The 10,005-nt window shown below is 44.8% G+C and overlaps 1 pseudogene; it reads left to right on the top strand.

The window, feature by feature from the left end:
• The first annotated feature begins 744 nt into the window (after window positions 1-744).
• Window positions 745-1,776, top strand: LOC100584930 (annotated as a pseudogene).
• The last annotated feature ends 8,229 nt before the right edge of the window (window positions 1,777-10,005 follow it).

Here is a 10,005-nt window from a genome sequence, read left to right as displayed (position 1 = left end):
GGGCTCTGTGCATATATGTCAACAATTGTTATATCTTCTTGATGCATTAACTCTTATTATTATAAAATGTCCTTCTTTGTCTTTACAACAATTTTTGTCTTAAATCATATTTTGACTGATCTCAGTTTCTAAACCCAGCTCTCTTTTGGTTATTGCTTCCATAATGTAATATATCTTTTTCCACCTTTTACTTTCAACCTGTAGGTGTATTTGAATCTAAACTGTGTCCTTTGTACACAACATATAGTGGGCCCATTTTTTTTAATCCACTCTAATAACCTCTGCCTTTTATTTGTAATATTTAATCCATTTATATTTAATGTAATTTCTGATAAGGTAGGATTTATGTTTGCCATTTTCCTATTAGTTTTCTATAGGGTTTTTTTTTGTGTGCGTGTTCTTCTCTTTCTTTATTAGTGCCCTCTTTTGTATTAAATATATTTTTTCTACTGTACACTTAGTTCCCTTGTCATTTTTTTTACTGTATTTATTTTCTTCATAGTTGCTTTGGAGATTACAATGATCTTAATTGCAATAATATAATACTTTGTTCTCACACAGTTTTTTCTCTTGCCCCCATTTTTTGCTGTTATTGTCATACAAATTACATCTTTATACATGTGTGTCATTAGCACAGATTTATAATTATTGTTCTATAAAATTGTCTTTTAAATCAGATAAGAGAAAAAAATTACAAACAAAAACTACACTTATACTGTCTTTTATATACATTTTATGTATCGTATGCCAGGGCAGCACGTGCGAGTGCGGGGAGAGCGAGCTAACGGGGAGCAGAGGCAGCCTGACCGAGCGAGCGCCAGCGCATGTGGAGTGAGGGGAAGCCACCTATCCCCGACCGGCTTCCCCATTCCTTCTCTCCCCGTTCCCGTTTCTCCCCACCACCACCACACCGCCCCCTGCCCCCGACTCCGACCGAGCAGCACCAAGTCTGTGCCAATGGCCAAAGTCGGTAAAAAGGAGCTCAACTCCAACTGCAACCGGGCAGAGGAGACCTCAGAAAAAGAATAGCAAGCAGCAATTGAACACATTGGTGAAGTACAAAATGAAACAGACTTCATGAACAAGCCAGTGAGGAGAATTTGAAAGTAGAACAGAAATAGAACGAACTCTGCCAATCATTTTTTCAGAAGAGGTCAGAATTGATCATTGATTGCCCAAATCTCACATTTTTGGGTAACATCATTTGTCAACCACCCACGAGTGTCTGCACTGCTTGTGGAGGAGGATGAAGAGGCACTGCATTATTTGACCAGAGTTGAAGTGACATAATTTGAAGATACTAAATCAGGTTACAGAATAGATTTTTATTTTGATGAACATCCTTACTTTGAAAATAAAGTTCTCTCCAAAGAATTTCATCTAAATGAGAGTGGCGATCCATCTTCAAAGTCCACTGAAATCAAATGGAAATCTTGAAAGGGTGTAATGAATCGTTCAAGTCAAACGAAGAATAAAGCCAGTAGGAAGAGGCAGCCTGAGGCACCGGAGAGCTTCTTGACCTGCTTTACTGACCATTCTGATGCAGGTGCTGGTGAGTTAGGAGAGGTCATCACAGGTAGTACTTGGCCAAACCCATAATAGTGCTGCTTGGTTCCCAATGTGGATGATGAAGAAGAAGGAGAAGAACAAGATGATGATGATGGTGAAGAGGAGGAAGGATCAGAAGATATTGATGAAGGGGATGAGGATGAAGGTGAAGAAGAGGAAGATGATGAAGTTGAGGAAGGAGAGGAGGATGAAGGAGAAGATGACTAACAGAACACTGATGTTCTGAACAATTTTTTTTTTATTTTCTCCAATCCCTGGGAGCAAGTTGCCGTCTTTTTTCTTTTTTTCCCCTCTTGTGCCCAGTCGTGCTGTTCTTGAGGTCTCTTTTCTCTACACCATGGTTTTCAGCTCATCTGGGGGGAAATACCTTGAGCATAATACAATGGGAAAAGATTCTCTACCCCTTTCTCATCAGAATTCATTCTTATCTCTTCCTGTCTGAACAAAAACTGTATGGAATCAACACCACCGAGCTCTGTGGGAGAAAAGAAAAACCTTCTCCCTTTGCTCTGCTGAAAGCTGGAGAGTGCCAGACCCCTGTGTAGCAGTGCATAGAATTCTAGCTTCTTTCTTCCTTTCTCTGTATATTGGGTTCAGAGAGTACAGTGTGTCTCTATGTGAATATGGACCATCATTTACCAACATGTATCTGTCTACTTTCTCTTGTTTAAAAAAAGAAAAAAAACCTTTAAAAAATGAGGTTATAGAAAGTCATCAAAGGGTGGGTAAGAGATGTTTGGGTGGGTTAAGTGGGCATTTTGACAACATGGCTTCTCCTTTGGCATGTTTATTGTTAAATTTTCTTTTTGTTTCACTGGAAAGGAAAGATGATGCTCAGTTTTAAATATTAAAAGTGTACAGATTTCTTTGTTACAATAAAACTAAATGTATACACACAATAATAATAATAATGAAGCGGCTATGTTGTGTACGGTATATCTGGCCTGAGGACCTGGCCAGTGCTACCAGTAACTATCTTTGACTTTACCTGGGAATTTGCAAAAGAACAGAGCTGACTATTCTCCAGTCTTACCCCTCCAAAGCCCTTGCAAGAGACAGGGGAGGGATCACTGACCTTTTTCAGCGTCTCTTGCCTTACTAGTTTTTCCTTAGAAGAAAATACACGCCACTTTACCATGAATATATATATAAGGTTCTTTACTGAATTGTTCAGTAGATCTCAAAAGAACAGGGAACTTGAGAAAGAACAAAGGTTATAAAAATTTGCATAATGAAGCATAGTATCACAAGCCTGGAAGACAATTGGGGCTGATTCATTTTGATGTAGAATTCTAAAGTTTTGCACATTAAATCTTGCTATCTAGATGCTAATATTTAGCTTTTCTGTTGATTCTTCAAGTTACTACAAAACCTTTCCCATAAAATTCTTCCCCACCTGTATTTATTTGGGTATCTTGCATACAACCAGCTGATATAGGAGGCACAGTTTCTGTCCTTTTCATCCTTTCTCATCTTTTACAAATGCAAATACCTCATCTTTGGCCAGATGCTAAGTGAAATTCGCCATTGCTCACTCAAAGCTGATTTTAAACTGGGGAAAGGTAAACACGGATGTAAAGGATTAGGCAGAAGATGGGTCCACTGCATTCTAGCTGAATCTCCCTACCGGTGAGATTTTTCTCACTAGGTTTCTAAATAAACAAGCAGGCCTGTTACGTTAGGAAAAGAGATTTATCTCATTAATATGACTCTGATTTTGTGATATCATAACCCCAGAATTATTATGACAAATAATATTTCATATTCTGAGAACTGGTTTACTTTTCCAGAGCCACCAGTCAAGATAGCTATTTACCGTCTAGAAATTAGGCAACAGCTTTATTTAGATACCTTTTTATGCAAATCTTTCCAGCAGCCAGATTATTTTGTCCTTCTCGGCTATCCTTGCATTCTCCTACTTCCTCCTCCTTGAAGGCTTTTCCTCACATACTCCTCTGACCTATCTAACACCTCTCCTTTTTCAGTCTCGATTCCAAAAGGAATCTGACCCTCAAAAGAAGATTCAATCTTCCTGACTTATCTCAGTCTGAAATAGTTCTTCCACCTAGCAATTGTCATATTTGACACATGCAGCCATTGACATCATTGGGATTAAATTACTAATTTTCCTTATGACTATCTTCCAGACTAGAACGAAACATGCAGGAAGGCAAGAACTATGCCTGCCATTCTCAGTGTTAAATTTGGAAAGGTGTTTGACTCGTAGCAGCTGCTCAATGAATACATCTAACCAGTTTTTTGAACAGTCTGAACTTGGTGTGTTGGGAGCTAACATCAAAGAACTATTTTCCCCCATTCACATGAGGACTGTGTCAAATCTGCCTCCCATCACTTAAGGATGTTTTGGGAAAATCATTCACTTTCGTTTCTATCACTTCCAGTAACTTAACAGTACGGCTCAGATGTAAAACTCCCCTTTACTTGTTCCTGTCACTTCAGCCCAAGCTTGTCTCATGATCTAAAAATCTGTAATAGGGAAGAGGGTGTGGTCTGATCTTTCCCCTTCTATTTTACCTCATCTAGTTCCAGCTTCTCAAGTCATATAGGGCCAGGAGGAGAGGACCAAATTATGTCTTAGTTACCTGGCTGCTGGTGGTTGTCTCTGCTTTTTGTAGAGCACAGGTGTAACGGCTTTCAGGGTGGGGGTGGGGAACTCTCCACTGAGTAGTGTGCTGATGTGGGAGATCTCTGGCTTGGACTCTTCCGGCCCTCCTCCCACTCAGCTCCCACCAATGATGTATCAATAAAACCTCTTGCTGCTGGGATCTGCTTACCTGGTGGCCAGGGTGGCAAGACAAGTGAAGCTTGACTATGCCTGCAGCATCCACTGTGGAAACTACTACATCTTTGCCATGCCAAACAGTGAGTATGCAGGCTGCTCCCGATCTTGCTGCAATGTCATGTTTCTACCATGAAGAAAATCAACAGCTCCATTACCCAACCGAGAATTGAGACCTTAGTCTCCCTTTCTTTTGCATACCTTGAACCTCTCACGTGGCACTCTTGGAGGTCTCTTTCATGTGGCACTATGGGTGGAGAACCTTACCCATAGGAAGGGAAGGGGAAAGCTGCAGGACTCCCCAGACTCCAACACTTTTGATCCTGATGATCCTCTTTCTCTCTTCTTTCCCTAGTCCTCTGTTTATATAGAGTGGGAGTGAATAGCACTGGGGTAGTAGACCAGTTCAGTCACCCCTTCCTAAGCCCTAGAGGTGGTGCTGCCCCAATTTATTTGCAGCTTTCTAGAATGTGAGGTCTTTTTCTCCTAGCTCTAAATAGGAGGCATTAGGAAAAGTGCCTTTGGGAATCCTATTGCAGAGAACCAACCAATGTGTTTGCTGTGTTGTCGGCTCCTTAGGAGTCTCTGACCAAGTTAGTCACGGGGATAGGAGACACTTGTTGAGGGGACTGTGTTTCCTATGTCAGTAAAGGAGGAAGGAAACAAACCAAGGCACTGCCTGTCAGGGGATGTGCAGACCCTCATGGGCAGCTGCAACATCAGAGGCAGAATTGGCATGGTGAGGTCTGGGTGAAAAGCGGTAGTTATGAAAAAAAATCAGCAGGATGGGATGAGACAGAGGAACAGAAAAATGAGAGATGGAAAGATGATGGGAATAGAACATGATGGTGACAAAAATTTGTAGGAGGAGAAGATGGTGGAGGAGAGAGGAGGAAAGAAAGGTAGGCTGGAGTTGGGGGAGGGGACCAGGCAAAAGGAGTGGGCTCTCACTCACCCAACTGGGGCAAAGGGCTGGGCAGAGCAGCTGGCGAAAGAGAATAGAGCCTGTGGTTAGCATTTGCCAGCTGGTGCAGGTGGCTCTGGGCTAAATCCATCCTCTGCCCCACCATGCAGTCTTCTAAGGCGGTTAGAGATGGGGGAGGAGGAGTAGAAAGAATTGTGGGGAAGAGAGAGCACACACTGTACAGGTGCAGGAGCTGCCACTTTAACAAACGCAATTGAAGATAGCCCAGGAACACTGTGGAGGAGCTTGATCTTTTTATTCCTGGACAAGAAGGGACAATGAGAGGTGGAATCTTTCTAAGGCTGCTTTGATCATACCAACAGTTGTGTAAAATTATGCTGGCCAAGGAAACCATTTAAAGTCCAAATCCTCAGTGAAGATTTTTGGAAACACTTCCACTCTAAACAACCCGCAGCCCTGTTCCTTAAAGAAAGCCACGGCCGGGAGCAGTGGCTCACGCCTGTAATCCCAGCACTTTGGGAGGCCGAGATGGGCGGATCACGAGGTCAGGAGATCAAGACCATCCTGGCTAACACTGTGAAACCCCGTCTCTACTAAAAAAATACCAAAAAATTTAGCTGGGTGTGGTGGCGGGCGCCTGTAGTCCCAGCTACTCGGGAGAGTGAGGCAGGAGAATGGCATGAACCTGGGAGGCAGAGCTTGCAGTGAGCCGAGATTGCTCCACTGCACTCCAGCCTGGGTGACAGAGCAACACTCCTTCTCAAGAAAAAAAAAAAAAAAAAAAGAAAGCCATTCAGGTAATGAGCTCAGCACAGAGCCTGGGACATACGTGGTAGTCAGTGTTCGTTCTTAATAAGCAGCTTCCAGCATGGGACCCCTAGCATAGGTAAGCACTTGCTAAATATAGGTGGTAAATGAATGAACTCACTGATCTGAGGGGCCAGGTCTATTTATATGTACCCCTACCTGGTCCCAACACAAGGGCCCAATCCAAGCTGCTTATTTGTGCAAAGCCAGATATGAGGGTTACTTTCTCTTAGTCCACAGGAGCTCCTGGCCTTGCCAGCCTTCCATGTGTAACCTCATGCTGGCTGTTGAGACAAGCTGGTTCCCACCCCAGACCTACTGATTCAAAGTCTGCATTTTCACAAGATCCCCAAGTGATTTGCTGGCAAGTTAAAGAGTTTGAGAAGCACTGACCTAATCCAAGGCTTTAAGTTTTACTTAAACTTGTTGCGGTGGAGCCAGCAGAGGGCAGTGCAGGAGCTTGCCTGAGCTGCCTGAAGGACAACGGGAAGCAACTTACCCTGAGACCTCAGCTCACAAGAGTATACTCATGACTGGAACTTGAGGCAAATTCTGGAGTATCCTCTTTGCACAAAGACAAATGGGCTTGTGTATACTGATAAGGGAACACACTAACCTTTTTTTTTTTTTTTTTTTTTTTAAGATACAGGGTCTTGCTTTGTTTCCCAGGCAGGACTGACAGTGGCTTTTCCAAGGTGCGATCACAGCACACTGCAACCTCCAACTCCTGGCCTCAAGTGATCTTCCTACCTCAGCCCTGGGAGTAGCTGGGACTACAGTGTATGCCATTGCACCCAGCTTCTACTAACTTTTGATGCATAGAAACATGTGAGGGGCTGGGGAAAATAAGAACCAGGCCTTGTGACTTCCAGAGAAGGCTGTTGTCTTGGTGTAAGATATTAGTTGTCCTTGAGGTAAATTTGGCTTCACGGGCTTGTGACCTGTGCAGTGACACGGAGCCCCAGGTCAGAAGGGCCCTGAATCTGGGTTAGTGCTCTGCTGCTGCTGTCACTATCTGGAAATTCTTGGTAATTTTCTCTTTCAGCTTCTGCTTGTTCAGTGAAGTCCATTGGGACAATGGAGCATGCAGGTGAGAAGGGAAGATACGTGTAATCTGCACGTTTGCCACCATTCCTTGTTACCCCTTTTTCGTATCCCATGAGCACAGCACTCCAGCGGACCTACGTAAAATATGTGGGAGTTCAGTGAAATTCAAAGCAAGGGCAAAGTAGTCACATTATGGGAGCCACTGGCTTTCACAGAGTGTTGGGAGAATGTGTATGCAACAAGAAGTAAAATAAAAAAGTTAAGGTGGGTTTTTGCAGCATTTTCACACTTCCAATAAGAACAAAATATATATGCATGCATGAGCCACGAAATGTAAATTGAGTAATTGCAATGATTCCAAATATGAATTAAATATTCTATTTTCATTTAAAACTAACATTTTAAAATATAGAAAGTAAAATTCACGATAATTTAAATTTTTAATTTGCCTTTACTTAGAACAGCATTAAATAGCAAGCAAATAAAAAAATACCATCTCAAGTAGAGAGACTGTGGAAGAAAAGAAAAGGCTTAATATTTCAGTACTTTTATTGACACATTTTCCTTGCTTTTTGAGCAAGGGGAGCCAACATTTTCATTTTGCACTGAGCCCCACAAATTATGTATCTGGCACTGCCTTGAGGGATGGGAGGAGCAGGGAACTGTTGGTGTCTGTGACCTGAGCCGTCTAAGCTGAGATTTACCTCAGGTTTCCAAGTAACTGGAAATAATACAAATACGATGTCCGCAGAGGTGCGCTAGTTCCTTAACAGCTGAGGAATGTGCTTATTTGTGACAGAAAGTGGCATTTGTTTCCTTCTTACTGCTTGTTTATCCCATTCACGCTCATGTCTATGTGTATATGTGTGTGTGTGTGTGTGCACGAAATTCCCCCCAAAACCCTCTTCTTCCACTGAGAAAAGTGAGGGGAAGGAAAAGGGTGCTGCTTACAGAAAGGGGATGGAAATGGTCCACCTGTAGGATGCAGGATACTCAGAGGTGAGTTTGGATGGGACTGCAGGCTGCTCAGAGGTGAGTTCATATGGGACTGCAGGCTGCTCAGAGGTGAGTTCATATGGGACTGCAGGCTGCTCAGAGGTGAGTTCGGATGGGGATGCAGGCTGCTCAGGGGTGAGATCAGATGGGGATGCAGGCTGCTTAGGGGTGAGTTCAGATGGGGATGTAGGCTGCTCAGAGATGAGTTCAGATGGGATGCAGGCTGCTCAGGGGTGAATTTGGATGGAGATGCAGGCTGCTCAGAGGTGAGTTCAGATGGGGATACAGGCTGCTCAGGGGTGAGTTCAGATGGGGATGCAGGCTGCTCAGGAGTGAGTTCAGAGGGGATGCAGGCTGCTCAGGGGTGGGTTCAGATGGGGATGCAGGCTGCTCTGGGGTGGGTTTGGATGGGGATGCAGGTTGCTCAGGGGTGAGTTTGGATGGGGAGGCAGGCTGCTCAGAGGTGAGTTAGGATGGGAATGCAGGCTACTCAGGGGTGAGTTCCGAGGGGGATGCAGGCTGCTCAGGGATGATTTTGGATGGGGATACAGGCGGCTCAGAGGTGAGTTCGAATGGGCATGCAGGTTGCTCAGGGGTGAGTTCGGATGAGGATACAGGCTGCTCAGGGTGATTGGATGGAATGCAGGCTGCTCAGGGGTGATTTTGGATGGGGATGCAGGCTGCTCAGAGTTGAGTTCAGATGGGACGCAGGCTGCTCAGGGGTGAGTTTGGATGGGGATGCAGGCTGCTCAGGGGTGAGTTCCTATGAGGAGGTAGGTTGCTCAGGGCTTAGTTCGGATGGGGATGCAGGCTGCTGAGAGGTGAGTTTGGATGGAGATGCAGGCTGCTCAGAGGTGAGTTTGGATGGGGATGCAGGCTGCTCAGGGGTGAGTTTGTATGAGAAGGCAGGTTGCTCAGGGCTTAGTTCGGATAGGGATGCAGGCTGCTCAGAGGTGAGTTCGGATGGGGATGCAGGCTACTCAGGGGTGAGTTCAGATGGGATGCAGACTGCTCAGAAGTGAGTTTGGATGGGGATGCAGGCTGCTCAGAGGTGACTTTGGATGGGACTACAGGCTGGGCTCAGGGTGGTGGGTTTCTTCGGGAGCCCAGGCTGTCTTGTGGAAAAGACAAAACCCTACCTTTCTTATCATGCTTGTGCAATGCAGGGCAGGCAGCTGCCTTCCAAACAATGGCTCTGATGCAGTTCCTTGCATCATATAGTCAGACTTTCTGAAGTCCTTTACTCCTGCTACATCCATGCCACCCACTTTCTATTGGGCAGATTTCATCACATGGCTCCAGCTAAACACAAAAGTAGCTGGGAAAAGGAGTTTTTTCACCCACCCAGGGGAAAATGAGAAGGTTTGGCAACACACAGCACTATCTCTGTCACCGAGGAGATGGGGTGAGGAGGGAAGGGCCACGAGGGAGGTGGGGGAGGCTGGTCTGGCTTGAAAGGCAAGCAGTCTGTGGTGGGCAGTTTTCTGAAGGTGAAGTGCATTCTGTAGTGACCCTCTCAGCTCCAGGCACATGAGCAGACTTAGAGGAGGGAACATTAAGCAAAAATCCCAGGTGTTATGTCAGTGGTGGGCCTGGGGGCGCCTACCTGCATATAGTGGACAACTCTGGTGAGACCACTGTGTCGATCTGATGGTTTTTTTGGATCCCATGAAACAACTAGGAGTTGAAGAGTTGCCCACACAGAGTCAATGGAAAAGAGGAGAGAGAACTCAGCTCCCTATGCGAGGCTTGTGGGGCAGGAAGGCTTCTTATGAGATAAAGCTGCATCCTTCCTTCTGAGAGAGCAAGCCTGAACCTATGTTTGCAGCAGACTTAAGGAGAGTGGTCCTCAGAGGGGCCA

This window comes from Nomascus leucogenys, chromosome 12 (assembly GCF_006542625.1).
Source record: "Nomascus leucogenys isolate Asia chromosome 12, Asia_NLE_v1, whole genome shotgun sequence".
Lineage (NCBI taxonomy): Eukaryota > Metazoa > Chordata > Mammalia > Primates > Hylobatidae > Nomascus > Nomascus leucogenys.
The sequence above is the reverse complement of the archived record's forward strand: the minus strand, read 5'-3'. Positions and strand labels throughout refer to the sequence as shown.